The sequence below is a fragment of the Delphinapterus leucas genome, chromosome 16 (assembly GCF_059928025.1).
Source record: "Delphinapterus leucas isolate spDelLeu-1000000601 "Yukka" chromosome 16, BTC_Dleu_Yukka2, whole genome shotgun sequence".
In the NCBI taxonomy this organism is placed as follows: Eukaryota; Metazoa; Chordata; class Mammalia; order Artiodactyla; family Monodontidae; genus Delphinapterus; species Delphinapterus leucas.
The window spans coordinates 76,834,305-76,849,795 of record NC_143144.1 but is presented as its reverse complement, the minus strand read 5'-3'; positions in this window follow the sequence as shown (position 1 = coordinate 76,849,795).

Here is a 15,491-nt window from a genome sequence, read left to right as displayed (position 1 = left end):
GTTCGTGCCCCGGTCTGGGAAGATACCACATGCCGCGGAGCGGCTGGGCCCGTGAGCCATGGCCGCTGAGCCTGCGCATCCGGAGCCTGTGCTCTGCAACGGGAGAGGCCACAACAGTGAGAGGCCCGCGTACCGCAAAAATAAATAAATAAATAAATAAAAGTGGGGTGGCAACAAGCTCTGCCTATTTATGACACTTTTGAGTTTTAAAGACAAAGTAAGATGGTGTTTGTGGAAATGCAGTCCAAGCAGTGGCACTATAGTACTGTCATTCCTAGCTATAAAGTGCATTATAGCCACCAACTCCTGGTTGCTGGTGTGGGTGGTCCAAGACTTGGTGTAGACGGTGAATGCATTCCAATGGGGTCAGGGGCTAGGGGGCCTCACTGGGTAGAATAAACTGTTTCTGAACTCACGAACTGGAGGCCCCGTGTCTCCTCTGAACAGTGCTGCCTGCAGCTAAGCCCTCTTTTCCAAACACAAGTTCTGCATCTCGGCTCATCCATTTGCAAAACAGTCAAAATATCTACCTCATTTGCTTGACGCTTTATAAAATAACATCTAAGGAATCATCATAAAGCCGGAAGTGTTCAAGTATAGGTTCTACCAGGACACTGGTCCTTTTTCCACCTGAAAGTCCCTTTGGTCAGTTGGTCCCAGTGTATTCCATCTGTGAGGAATCCAGGCTCAAAAATCAATCATCTTGGCCACTTCCTAGTCAGTGGGAGGCAAGGCAGCACTTACCAACTTCTGAATGTCTTGTCTTTCCTGGCAGATGGATTCCCTTTCTTGGGTATATCCACTAATTTTTATTAAATTAATCTTTTGCTGTGGAGTGCATCCTGAGCTTTGACTAATTTTTTAATGCCAAGAAAATGGATGATTTGAGACCAGAAAAAAAAAATGGCCTTTTAATTTTTACATATCTTTTCCTTTCAGTGCAACATGGTTTCTATTTTCATGCACTTGGCATCACACAGAGATTCAGAATAACTCAATTCTTCAATTCCTTCTTCCTTTTCTCCTTCCCTCCCTCACTTCCTGTTCTGTAGCGTTTTGACCGGTTCTCTGCGGATTCTGGCTTCTCTGAGGAAGCCATGGTCTAGACATCTTCCAAAGTTGCCCCTGGAGGGTGATGGTGGCAACTCTCATAGACTCTTCCTTGGAACAAGACCCCCAGGACAGGTTGCCTCCCTATTTGGGAGTGTGGTTACCGAGCTGGGTGGGGATGCCAGGCTGTAACTGATTCATTCATAAGTCTGGCCTCAGTGCACAGAGAAAAGCCCTTTCCCTGCCCTACCCCAGCCAAACAGTTTCAGCTTATCTCTAAGAAGATTAGAGGACCTCTGCCTCCTTGCTGCCTTTCTTTCTGTGCCAAAAGGCCTGACAGATCAAAGTGGACATTACTTCACATAGCTAGTGGCTTATCTCCTGCCCGTCCTAAGACCACTGACCTCTCAATTAAGGTTTTAACAACAATTTCTTTTGGGGGAGGAAATGCTCATAGGATGGAGGACAGTTTACACTACCAGACCTCTGGTCCTGACCCCACTGACGGGGCGGTCTGTCATGACTGCTCACCATGCAATTAGGCAGCGTTTTTCAATTCCCTTACAACGAAAAAAATGTTATTTTTACTGAAAATAGCTCCAAGTGTCCTAAAGCCTTCTATTTTTCACATCTAATGAGGTGACAGTGGAATTTGTTAGATGAATATGACTTTATCAAGCTTTAACGCTAACACTCCTCTCAAACCCAGAGCTTTGTGACGCATCGAAGGAGACTATGCTAATCCAAAGCCTTGTGTGATTGATGCATTTGGGTGCGTTCCTTTGCCTTCTTGTGGAGACCAGCCCCTCACCCACTGTATAGTTTCGGCCTCATTGGAGTTTCGCTTGAAACGTGGCCTGCTAGTTTGCAAGGTTTAAGTTGATTGAATTGAAGTTGAGTACCAAAGAAAAATATTTTGTACCCCGACACTGCAAAATTCTCTGAAAAATGTGGGCTTTTCAGATGGATGTTGTAAACTGGTGAATTGTGTGTGTGTGTCTGTGTCTGTGTGTGTATACACATTTACGTATATGTATGTATATATATACACATCACAGGCATACTTAATTTTATTGCATTTCACTTTACTGCACTTTGCAAATGTTGCGTTTTTCACAAATTTAAGGTTTGTGGCAACCCTGCATCTAGCAAGTCTGTCGGCGCCATTTTTCCAACAGCATTGGCTTACTTCCTGTCTCTGTGCCACATTTAGGTGATTCTCGCAATATTTCAAGCTTTTTCATTATTATTACATTTGTTACGGTGATCTGTGACAGTGACCTTTATTGCAAAAAGATTATAAGACCCGCTGAAGGCTCAGGTGACGGTTAGCAGTTTTTTAGCAAGAAAATATTTTTAAATTAAAATATGTACATTTTTTCTTTATACATAATGCTATTGCATACTTAATACAGTACAGAGTAAACGTAACTTTTATATGCACAGAGAAACCAAAAAATGCGTGTGACTTGCTTTACTGTGTTATTTGCTGTCTGGAGCTGAACTCGAAACATGTCTCACATATGCCTGTATGCGCACGTACACACATGCACACACACACACACACACACACACACACACACACATTTTTTTTTTCTACTAGAAGATAGATTTTTTTATTGGATGTTTCTGCCAGTTACCCTGGAAGATACCATAGATGTGTACAACGTGTCTCTCCCCTTGAGAAGCTTACACTGTAAGGATTGATGAATTAAGTGTTAGACTATTGTAATAGGCTAGAGCTGAGGCTCTGGGGTGGACAGACCCGGGTTTGAATCTCAGCTTTGCTCGTTACTACCTGTGCACCCTCAGAAGGTTATTTAACTTCCTGAGCCTCAGTTTTGTTGTCTTTAAAATTGGGAGAGGCATCCTCAGTGCTTCTCAGGGTTGCTGTAAGGAACAAATGACAGAAAGCATTAAGGTCCACAGCCCATACTTACATATGGCATATGTAAGTATTCAATAAATAGCAATGGCTAGTTGTTTCATTATTATTTATGTAAATTCTGAAAAGCTTGTTGTAAAAGGTGGGGTAGAATTTACTGAAAGGCAGAAGCCCTTGGCGGAGTGGAAGCGGACAGGAGCGCAGGCTGAGCATCAAGGACACAGCTGGGAAACCCTCAGGAGCCACTGGTTGGCCAGCTGGTTCCATGCCCGCCTTCCTAGCCATCTGTTCCTATCTGCCTGCACAACTCGCTGGGAATTACCCAGGAAGCCACAAAGTTAGTTCTCTGTATCTGTTACAGATGAGGGTCAGTTGTCATTTCCATCATAAAATCCATGCTTCATGGATCTCAAGCTTAGAATTTAAAATGACATGGGGCTTAAACTCCACTTAACACTTTTGATTTAAAACCTTCTCAGAGAACAAGAGTTCTTGAGTCCACATAGCCAATAATACCATCACAGGCTCTTTGGTGTAGGTTACCTTTTGGAAATGAATCCCGTGTCTGGTTTTGCATAGCCTTTTCAATGATAAATAGCTTTAAACAAAGAGTCATAAAAAATCAACACTTTTGAAAAGCAAATAAACAGCCCCATTTGCGTTCTCTATGGAAGAATGACGGGTGCCTTGGGACAGTTTCATTTTCATACCTTTTAATGATGACTTTCCAAAATGGCTACTTGAGAAAAGGACAGTTTAAGGAAAGGAAGGAGAGACATTTTTAGAGCTACATTCTTAGCTTCTAGAGATATATATTTAATGCATCTAACTTTTAATATAGAATTTGATTTTAAAGATAAAAATGTGTTATATATAATATCAGTAAATGTTTTGTCTTTTGACTTATGCATCAAAGATGCCCTACAACTAAATATACATCTGTTAGCAGACTGATCCCAAAACATTTTATTTCAAAATAACGAGATCAGTATTCCACAGAAAGTATCTGATGGCCAGGATCAACAAGGAATTTTAATTTTTTGTTGAAAAAAAACCCAGATTGCTCTTATTTCAACTTTGGAGAGAAATGGAGACATGAAAATGCTCAGAGAAGATTCCAAGAGAAAGTTGAAAGTTGGAAACACCTGCAGGAAATGCATATGATTTAGTTGAGATTTTAAAAATCCCATAGTGTTTAGTATCATGATGTAAACCCTTTTGTGTGGTGTCCAGGTGAAGGTGATGCGAAAAGGGAAAAGATCACGAGCCTGCAACTTCCTTTACTTGCAGTCTGTATTGTGAGCAGGGGCACAGGTCATGGCAGGACAGGACCTGGGGAGATGCCTTTCCCCCTTCAGGACAGACATGGATGTCTCCCATAGCCTTTCAGTTTCTATTTTCTAGACTCCAATGAATATATCTTCTCACCTTGGGCTACCTTCATAATTAGACTAAGAGTCTAAGGAAAGCTATCAAAAGCCTCAGGCAAGGTTGGGAATGGAGTGCAGCTTAATATACTATTGAATAGGGCAAATCCACTTCCTTGGAGTCAAGGGGTCTAAACAACTCACAGGCCCTAGTGGATTTCTATCTACTGGGTAAAGATGTGACAGCTAAGGTATCTTGTTCACTCTGAGACAGACTGAAAAATAATAACGACAATATTGGGCAGCTTCCTCTAGACCCTAGAGGTGGAGTTTCGTTCCCCACCCCTTGAATCTGGCCCAGCCTTGGGACTTGCTGTGACCGACAGAATGCGGAAAAGTTGTGTACGCTCTGGAGCCTAGGCCTCAAGTGGCCTTGCGGCTTCTGCCTTTGCTCTTCTAGAATGCTGCAGTCACTGCACAAGAAAGCCCGGACTAGATGACTGAGACTGTGTGGGAGAAAGTTCAGTCTGACAGCCAGCATCAAGGCCCCAGGCATGTGAACGAGGTCACCTTAGTCCCTCCAGCCCCCGCTGGGCCACTGGTTGACTGTCGCTGCCTGCAATGAAATGTGAGCACAGGCAAGACGAGAAGAACTTCCCATCAACACACAGAGCCATGAGTAACAGCAAATCGTGATTTTAAGTCAGGGTCCATGGGCCAAATCTGACTAGGCATGTCCTTTTGTAAATAAAGTTTTATTGGGACAGCACCACAGTCATTCATTCCGTATTGTCTACAGCTGCTCCTGTGCTACGACAGCAGAGTTGAGTAGTTATGACAGAGACCATATGGCCCCCAAAGCCTAAACCAGTTACTCTCTTGCTACAAAACACAAGTTTGCCTACCCATGTTTTAAGCCATTAAGTGATTTGATATGCAGTAACAAATAACATACACAAGTCAGTGTTTTCTAGAGAAACAGAAGGACTAAGAATGGGTTCATGTGATAACAGAGGCTGAGAAGTCCCCACATCTGCAGTCAGCAGATCAGCCCAAGAGGGCTGATAGTGTAGTTCCGATCTGAGTACGGAGGCCTGAGAACCAGGAGAGCGGGTAGTGCAAGCTCCAGTCCCAGACCGACAGGCTTGAAACCCAAGAAGAGCCTGCGTCTCAGTTTGAACCAGGAGGTGGGAAAAGACTGGCGCTCCAGCTCAAGTGGTCAGGCAGTTCTCTCCTACTCTTAAGACAGTCAGCCTTTCTGTTCTACTTGGCCTTGTATGGAATGCGTGAGGCCCACCTACCTTGTGGAGGGCCCTCTGCTTTATTCAGTCTATCAATTCAAATGTTCACCTCATCCAGAAACAGCTTCTCAGACACACCCAGAATAACATTTGACCAAATATCTGGGCACCCTGTGGCCCAGTCATGTTGACGCATAGAATTAACCATCACACCTGGTACCTAAGAGTGAGGTGTTTCAGTAACAAAAACCTAAAAGTAAATGACATTGGCTTTGGACTAGGAGATGGCTAGAAGGTGGTCAGGACACCATTAGTGAGGGCTGAAAAAAAGGTGAGGAAACTGCTACCGAAGGCTAGAGAAAAGGCAACCCAGGTTATGTACTGGTGGAGCAGTAGTCCAAAACTGCCCAGACTATCACCCAAGGTAATTTTCTAGCTTCCAAAATTAGAAAACTAGAAAATTCCCTATGGAATTCACAGATCTGGCCAAGGAAATCTCTAGATAGAACATTGAAAGCGCCAATTGGCTTCTCCTGGCTGGATGTGATAATGTACATGATGAGAAAGACGATCTAAAGAACTGTTTACCTTAGAAGCAGAATTTAGAGGAAATATAGTGGGCTCAGGACAGGCTTGATTAGAAAACAAGACTGTCTCTCATTTCAGCCCACACACTCCCCATCCCAGCCAATAAAACATTCTCCAACCGAAACAAAGCCCGAGATTAAAAATCCCTCAAGGGTGTGGCTGTGAGATCCTTTATGAAGACCTCAGAAAGCTTTAAGCTGACACCTAATCGACTCTCAGCTAGACAAAGTGCTTCTAAGAATCTCAAGGGGGTATCCCACAGCACGTTTACACTCAGCCCAGAGTAGAGACAGGTAGTCTCAAAAATAATAATGGATGTGATTTGGGGGGGTACCCCCAATTATGGGAAATTCACAATTTTAAAGACACTGTATTGGCCTTAGAAAGGCAGAGACAGTTTAAAATGCAAAGAGCCCCTCAGCCCCCAGCTTTCTATGGGACGGAAGCAGGCAAAGAAGAAAAGCTACTCAGTTGCAAACATGCACCATGTCTTATGGAAAAGGAAGGACGGCTCAGAGATCAGAGCCAAGACCCAGAGCGTAGAGCCAAGGGCCAAGGAGAAGAAGAGACTGTGGACCCACCCCGTATGGACCGAGTGTGTGCGTCCCTCCGAAGTTCATAAACCCCACTGTGGTTGTGTTGGGGGTGGGGCCTTTGGGAGGTAATGGGGTTTGTATCAGGTCATGGCGGTGGAGCTCCATGTTGAGATTGCTGCCCTTATGAGGGGATGAAGAGACCAGAGCTCGCTCTCTCTCGCTCTCTCTCTCTGACCTGTGAGTGTACAATGAGAAGGTGGCCATCTGAAAATCAGGAAGAGAGCCCTCACCAGACATGGAATCTGCCCGTGCCTTGGTCTTGGACTTGCAGTCTCTAGAACTGGGAGAGATAAATGTTTGTTGTTTAAGCCCCCAGTCTATGGTATTCTGTGATAGCAGCCCTAACTGACTAAGATGCAGTCCAGGCGAGCTGAAGCTTTCTCCATCAAGGAGTGTTCCATACTCCTGGAGTAGGGAAATTGGAAATTTGTGCCTGGCTGGATTTCAGAATGCTATGGACTGGCAACTGCCATGTGCCTCCCTTTCCTCCCCTTTTGAATGGAAATATCTACTGCGGTGATATACTTTACCAGGTGCATTGCAAAGTAGGGGCAGGTGACATGTCTCTTTGGTTTAGTTGTCTGATTCAAGAAGCACTGCATCTGAAGAACTACACCTGGGGAACTGCATCCAGGGCATCTCACCTGTATTTGCATTTAGATGATCAAGGCCCTGGACTTTGACACTGAGATTGATGCTATAATGGGATAAGAACTTTGAGCAAGGGGGTCAATGTATTTTGTGTGTGGGACCAATGAAAAGAATTTTCCAGCCTCTCCTATTAGAGATGGAAGCTATTCTATCACCCCTTATACCTCCACTGGCCTTGTGACTTACTTTGGTCAATGGAATATGGCTGAAGTGACATTAAGGGGTTCCAGAGCTTGATCTTCATGAGGCCTTGCAGCATCCGCCTTTGCCCTCTTGGCCCACTATCTCTCCCTGATAGAAAGCCCCAGCTAGACACTGAATGATGAGTTAGTGCATGGAGAGAGAGGCACAGCCAACAACCAGACCACGGCCCCAGACGTGTGAGTTAGGTCACTTTAGACTCTCCACACTCAGCTGAGGGACCAGGTGCCTGAGGCCACATGAATGAGCCCAGGTGAGACCAGAAAAACAACTACCCTGTCAACCTACAGAGCCAAGAGAAGCAATAGATTGTAGTTTTAAGCAACTATATTTGGGGTGGTTTGTTACATAGCAATGAATAACTGATACACTTTCCAACTAATTATTTTTTATGTTCACATTCGACTGAAGGAAATTCAGGGAGAACAGAGTGTTTAAATTCACCACCTATGGAAAAGTAATTATTGCATACAACTTCCAACGTAATGCCTTTCCTTTCATTAAAATCTTATCATAATCACAGGCACCATACCAAACCGAATAGAAATCCAAGATCATGAGAAGGAATTTGGATCCAATAGCTAAACAAAGCAGTTCTAAACCCACAAGCCATGCCACTTGTTTATGTTTATTAATAAATATATACTTGTACATGTATTATTAAAAGGTGACTCCAGGGACTTTTCTTCCAAATTAGGAGCAAGATTTTCCATCCCAGAACCCACCTGGGACAACCTGGAGAGACATCTTTAACTTAGAAAATACTGGTTAGCCACACAAACTGGGAAAGAACATTACTCAGCTGTAACAACACTGTCACTGTAGTGAAGGCAAAGAGGAATTTGGGGTCATTGTTTTAAAGCAGGGCTGACCGCAATACTTGCTACTAGAAAATTAAAACAGAGCTTGATGTTTGAACAAAAGTCTCCATGATTGACTAGAGCTTTCTTCCTCTCACTGAAAACAACATTTATATAAGCAGTGATAAATTTCCTTGTCACTACATTTGAACAGAATGAGGGCACATCGAAGCCATAGGAATTTTCAGCCAGCCACTGGGGTTTTATGTGTTTACTGGCATCCTGCCCACAGCTTGCACTTATATGAGTCATTTTTGTTTGTGTCTCTGTTTCTGTTTGTAAGAAGGGAACTTCTTTTCTCCCCCAGGGCTTGGCCTCCTTCAGCCCATGGCTGTTCTGAGCATGCAAGGGCTTACTGATAATTGTACGATTAAATGCCATTTCAAAGATTCCCCTGGTATTACTCATTCTTCCTTACTAGGGCTCAAAGTGCAGCTCTGCTACTTACTGTGGGACCTTGAACAAGTTATATAACCTCTGAGTTTCAGTGTCTCATCTACGGAGAAGAATAATCCCTGCGCCTTACAGGATAGATGGGAAAATTAGCAACAATATAGGTACAACACCTCTAAGGGTGCCCGGCACGTACAGTACTTTCTCTTATAGGGATTTTGTGTGGACCTCATAAGTTAATATTTGTAAAGCTCTCAGGCCAGTGGCTTGCACATGGTAAGTCTGCTAAATAAAATAAATAAAAATCTTCTAGATTCTGTTGTAATCAAACTCCAGACCCCAAGGATTTTGCCTTCTGTCGTGCATATGATGCACAGGGTCAAAAACCTGATCATTTGTGACCAAGACCAGTGGTCAAAATGCAAGTGTGCCCTGGATGCAACCTGCACACATGGGATACCTGCTGTGTGCACCATGTTAGGCACCCCAGGAGAGCACAGGGGAGGGCAGAAGCAGCATAGGAGAGCTTAGCCAACCTGGGTTTTCTAGAGCAGTCTCTGCGGACACTGGTATTGCCTGCTCAGCGTCGACGCCTGTTCGGGGCTACTGTAACATGATACCACAGACTGGGGGACTCATAAACAACAGGCATTTACTTCTCACAGTTCTTTTTTTTATTGGGGTGTAGTTGCTTTACAACGTTGTGTTAGTTTCTGCTGTACCATAAAGTGAATCAGCCATACGTGTACGTATATTCCCCTCCCTCTTGGACCTCCCTTCCACCCTACCCCCATCCCACCCATCTAGGTCATCACAGAGCACGAAGCTGAGCTCCCCGCGCTATACAGCGGGTTCCCACTAGCTATCTGTTTTACACGTGGTAGTGTATATACGTCAATCCCAATCTCCCAATTCATCCCACCCCCCCTTCCCCGCCCCTGTGTCCACACATCTGTTCTTGACGTGTGTGTCTCTATTCTTGCCCTGCAAATAGGTTCATCTGTACCATTTCTCTAGATTCCATGTATGTGCATTAATATATGATATTTGTTTGTCTCTTTCTGACTTACTTCACTCTGTATGACAGTCTCTAGGTCCATCCATGTCTCTACGAATGACCGAATTTCATTCCTTTTTATGCGGAGGCTGGAAAGTCCCAGATCAAGGCACTGGCAGATTCGGAGTCTGGTGAGGGCCAGCTTACTGGTTTACAGATGGTCGTGTTCTTGCCATGTCCTCACTTGTCAGCGTTAGAGCTCTCTGGGTTCTCTTTATAATATAGGTTACTAGTCCTACTCATGAGGGTTCTACCCTATGACCTAATCACCTCCCCAAGGCCCCACCTCCAGATACAATCACATTGGGGGTTACAGTTTCATACCAGTTTTCGTGGGACACAAATGGTCCATAAGAGCCTCCATCCCCCTTTCTTCTACTTACTTTGGGGAGCTCCCCACCCCAAGGAATACAGTGTTGGTGGGACTGCCCTTCAAGATGTCTTCCCTTCTCTGACCAAGAGGTGACCTCTGACCCATCTGGACCAATCAGAAGCTCTCTCTCTCCCAGGCATCAGACTCTCCAGTGAGACCCCACTGCACACTCTGGTTCTGACCATTTTATGAAACTATATCAGATCTCTGAGGATGGGATTTGGAAATGTGTACATTTATCAGGAACCCTGATGTTTCTTAAGCTGTGCCTTGGAGGACTGGTTTCTGGGGACCACTGATACAATCACACTGAAAGACTCGAAGAGAGGGGAATGGAGTGGAATAAAATGGAAAAAGAAAATGGAGCGTAGATGACAAGGGTGAGCAGTGTTTCATGACACTTTTAAAATTGGTCACTTGTGTGTGTGTGTGTGTGTGTGTGTGTGTGTTGATTTGCAGTGTAAAGGGTGTTCGTTAATGTATCTCTTACTGTGGGACTTGGCAAAAAAAAATGTGAAAGCCATGCCCTGAAATACATTTATCAAACTTGCTTGCTAATAAGAATCCCCAAGGAGCTTGTTAGAAATACAGATTCCTAGGCCTCTGGCTGGTCCTTCCGGTTGGGTCTGTTTGGAATATGGGCCGGGGATTTCCTGCCTTCCTCCTCTGCCTTTTTTTCCTTTAAACGTCAAGTACCCTGTGATTCCTATCATCATCAATTATGTGGGGAAGCGGGGCACGGCCCCAAAGCACCGAGCTTTGCTCTTGAGGAAAAAGGAGCCCGCAGAGCAGGCTAAGTGCTCAGTAAAGTTGGTATTCAGAGTGGGAAAGCTGCGAAATCATGATGGAGTGAAAACCAAATGGCGAAGGGGTTAGGACGGGTGAGCTTGCTAACCGTGAACGTGACCTGACATGCCCCCTCTTAAGACCAAGCACTCACTCCTTCTTTCAACCTGCATCTCCTGAGACGAACAAAGGCCCCTGAAGACCGGCTCATTTCATTCTTCCGAGCCCTTTAAGTACAGATATGGAAATGGGCACTCTGACATCTGCAGCTGGGGAGGCTTAGGTGGACTTTGAACCCACATCCCTCTGACCCAGCGCCTAGCTCTGTAGCTCTCACCGTCCTCTCTCCGATGCCGGCATTTTCCAGCAGACTTCTACTGCCCTGTCTCCTCAGCTTGCAGGCTGTGTCCTTTTGACCTTTTCCAGCCTCTATCATTCTCCTTGGTGACAGAAAATACCCTCAGATAGCAGGGAGGGAGGGAGGCCATCTCTGCTTGCCCTGACCTGTGAGGACATTAGCCTGGCACATGGGAGCTGCTGGGAGAAACGTGATTCCTCATCTCGTCCACGCTCCCCTGCCCCAAGGCTGTTACCAGAACACCAGGGAGGCAAGTCTTCAAGGAGACTCGGTGCGTCCTCTGTGGGACACAGCTGTTGCTCATCATGAAGTAAAACAAAACCCTGGCTTGGGCACAGCCCAGAAACCTCTGCCGATCTTCCTCTCCCCCAGGAGAAAGCTTTGTCCCCATCCCACGGAGGCTCGGGTGCACCGCGGGAGGGGCTGGCCCTAGCTCTGCATCCTGCCCAGAGGACAAGCTGCCCTTCTGGGTGGGGGCTTAGGAGGGAAGGGAGGATTGGGGAGCCTCCGGGGCCCAGTGTGTGCCCCCCAGTTCAGGGCTTGTCTCCTGGGACTTGACGGGGAGGTAGTTTGCTTCACTGTGGAAAGAGCCACGCACGAGAGCCACCAGGCGGGGAAGGCTCGGAGCCCAGGTTCACCCTCTTAGAAAATGACCCTTGTCCCTCTTCCCATCCTCCTGATTGAAGCCTTTACTTACAAATGTGTCTTGGGGACTTCCCTGGTGGTCCAGTGGTTAAGACTTCGCCTTCTAATGCAGGGAGTGCGGGTTTGATCCCTGGTCGGGGAGCTAAGATCCCACATGCCTTGCAGCCAAAAACACCAAAACATAAAACAGAAGCAGTATTGTCACAAATTTAATAAAGACTTTAAAAAAATGGTCCACATCAAAAAAAAAATGTGTCTTGTCTGAGTAGAAAAATGAAGAGGATGTTTAGGGAAAATGTCAAATTAATGTTAAATTAATTTTTTTAATTAAACCACTAATATGCATTGAATGTGTGTGTGTGTGAGAGACAGAGATTGTTCTAGAAAAGTGGCTTGGAGTGCAGAGAGAGCTGTGATCTGAGCATGAGACCATATGGGCACGAGTCCTGGCTTTACCACTTTCTTCAGCCTCTGAACGTCACGTTTATTCTTCTCTGAAATGGGGGAAATGATAAAAGCCATCTTGGATTCAACAAAGCTTGGGCAACTCCTACCACATGCCAGATAACATGTGGGAATTTTTCATACACGTGAACTTAACGCACGATCACACACAATCCCATCTGGTGGAGATGTTGCCCATTTTGAGGTCTCGGGTATGGAAAGTTAGCTCTAGGGATTTTCGTGCGGTAGCAGACTGGATCTCCTGGATGGTACGTCTCTGCTGCACCATGGTTGCCCCAGGCTTGTATTAAGTGAGAAGGCTAGACTGTGCATCATTCATTCATTCGCTCATTCATTCATTCAATACATATTTGTCGAGTACCTACAATATGCCAGGCACTGTTCTAAGCTGGGGATACGTTGGTGAACAAGACAGATAAGGTCCCTGCTCTGGTCAAACTCTTCTCTCTTCTAGAGAAGAGGGATTATAAACAGATGAACAATAAGGCATAAAGTAAGAATCAGTGCTATGAATAAAATAAAATGCGGCAATAGGATGGAGTGAGTTCAAGGGCCGTTACTTAGAAGGGACATGGCCTCCTTCAGAACAATATTATTAAAACACAGTCTGTATCCTACGGCCTTTAAGGGACAGATGTGCTCTGCCAGATGTCCCTAGTCCTTGGATGCCAAGTGTCCAGAAACCCTGGAAGCTTATCTTTATAACCATGCCAAGCTGTTGGGTGCCTCTCCTAGGTGTTTTGTTCACTGTGATAGCTGTGTGTCTCAATCTTCAAAAGAAGACCAGATAATGAGATTAAGAGAGGCCACCAGACAAAACAAAATACATGGTTTTATGCCAATTTGAACTCGATTTAGAAAGAAACATAAGTCATCATTTAAATAAACCATGATTTTTCTAAAATGAATAGCCATTTGTGTTTGTATGTGTTGAGTGTGTCTGTGTGTGTATGTGTGTGTGTGATGTTTCTTCCAGTTAGCAGAAGAGCTCATTGATGAGCTTCAGCTGTCACCCCTTCCCCATCTCATCCTGCCTATTGCCACTGGGGTGTAGAAAGAATCACTCAAGAGCTGAGGGCCAAGGTCATCAGGATCTTGGTGTTGGTGGGGGGGGACTCAGTCGGACTCTGGCCCCCAGCTGCCGAGCCAGATTCACCCCCTTTCCAGACACACTTGAAGGCCGCAAGGCCCCGTGTCTGTCCTTAATGCAGGAGCAGAAAAGAACTCTCAGCTACACGCCAAACTGAGGGCCCATCTCTCATTGTCTTTGGCCTCACTTACATTTCCTGTTATCCCCGTGGCCCTGACTAACACAAAAGGCAGCGTGGTGCTCATTTTCGTGCAGTGGTTCCCAGCCCCAGCGACCACTGCTGACTGTGCAGAGAGGCTCTTCACGCTAGACGGGACCTGAGAAATCTTGTTGCTCAGCAGTTTGATTTGATTTATGCGTTGAGTTATTTAATTACTTAATGGGGTTTTGACCACCAAACCCTTTGTTGAAACAAAATTTCACAGAGCTCTAAAATGTAAAACAGTTACAAAAGGGTCAGGGACCCAGAGTTCCTCCTCCTGGGCCCGCCCCCCCCTCCCTGCAGTAGCCTCTAGGGAGGCCCTCAAAATGCCCAAGCTCTTCCCAGCAGCCCCGTCTGGAAAACACCCATCTCGTTCCAACCCCCTGTAGTTCCAGAAGGGCCGGGAGGAGTGAAAGTTCCATTTGCTATGGCCAGTGGCTAGGAAGCAGTCAACTGATTCATTCAGTGCAAAAAGCTAAAAGAATAGAAGAGTGGTGGAATCAGGAAGTGGCTACCGTGAGAGGGTCATGGCAGGACCGGAGGTTGGCCCGAGAAGCGGGATCCTCTGGGCTACAGGGAAGCAGTGATCCGATTGCCAAGGAGCTCCACATGTGCTGCACATGGGTGCCGGGAACTCGCAGAGAGAGAGCTGTGATGACAGCTCAGTAATACATTCATCCCCAGGTGCTCTTCTGCATGTTATGGGTTTTGATATTTTTATTTAACTGGAAGCGGTCGATCTGGTGCATGTGAGGCAAGGATGCTGGGTCGGCTGTTGGCTGCCCCCATGGCCATGGCTCCCCTTCCCACCGAGAGGGCTCCTGGCCTCTGAGTGTTGCAGGCAGGGCGCCAGCCACTCTCAACCTCATTCCGAGATGCTCTGGGCTTCATCTTAGCTTAACAACCTCTTGGAAAGGGTTTGGTCCCAAGTGTCACTGCAAGAGAGACAGACTGGGGAAAAGTGCACACTGGACTGGGAGGCGACCCATGGGGGTGAACTAGTGTGTGCCAGGGGTAAGTTTCTTAACCTCTCTGGGCCTCGGTTTTCTCTTATGTAAAATGAGGTTGACAACAACAGTGTTTATCTTGCAGGGTCAAAGTGAGGACTACACGGGCAAACCTATAAGGTGTTTAGAACAGCAGCCCAATGAAAATTAGTTGTTCCTACTATTCCTGCCTCAGACCTGGTGAGTCCCTTCCCCTACTTCTCACCAAAGGAGGCCAAATTGCAGAAGCATTTAATTGCAGGGAGAGCTGTCTTCTGAAGACCTTTCAGAAGAATTTAGTGGAGAACATTCTACTGCTTGGTAGCAAGCAAGTGCCCGGTGCTGTCTCCCCAGTGCTTTGCCTGCATTTTGTCATTTATCTCTCACACTGGCCCTATGAGACTGGATGTGTAACTTCTCTTTCGGAGATGAAGGAGCCAAGGCTTGGGGAATTTCGGGAATTTACCCAAAGCCACATGGCCAGTAAACAGAGGAGCCAGGACTCAAACCTGGGGATTTGATTCCTCCGGGTTTGTGTTTGCTTGTTGTTTTGTTTTCCTTGGATTTTGTAGATTCGGGGGACACATGTACCAGGGAGAACAGTGGATGCTGTTGGACCAATGCAAAGCCACAGCTCAGGGTGGAGGGCGTGATTCAGAGGGGCAGAAGCAGCCTGACTACTCCCCTGCCCCTTCGG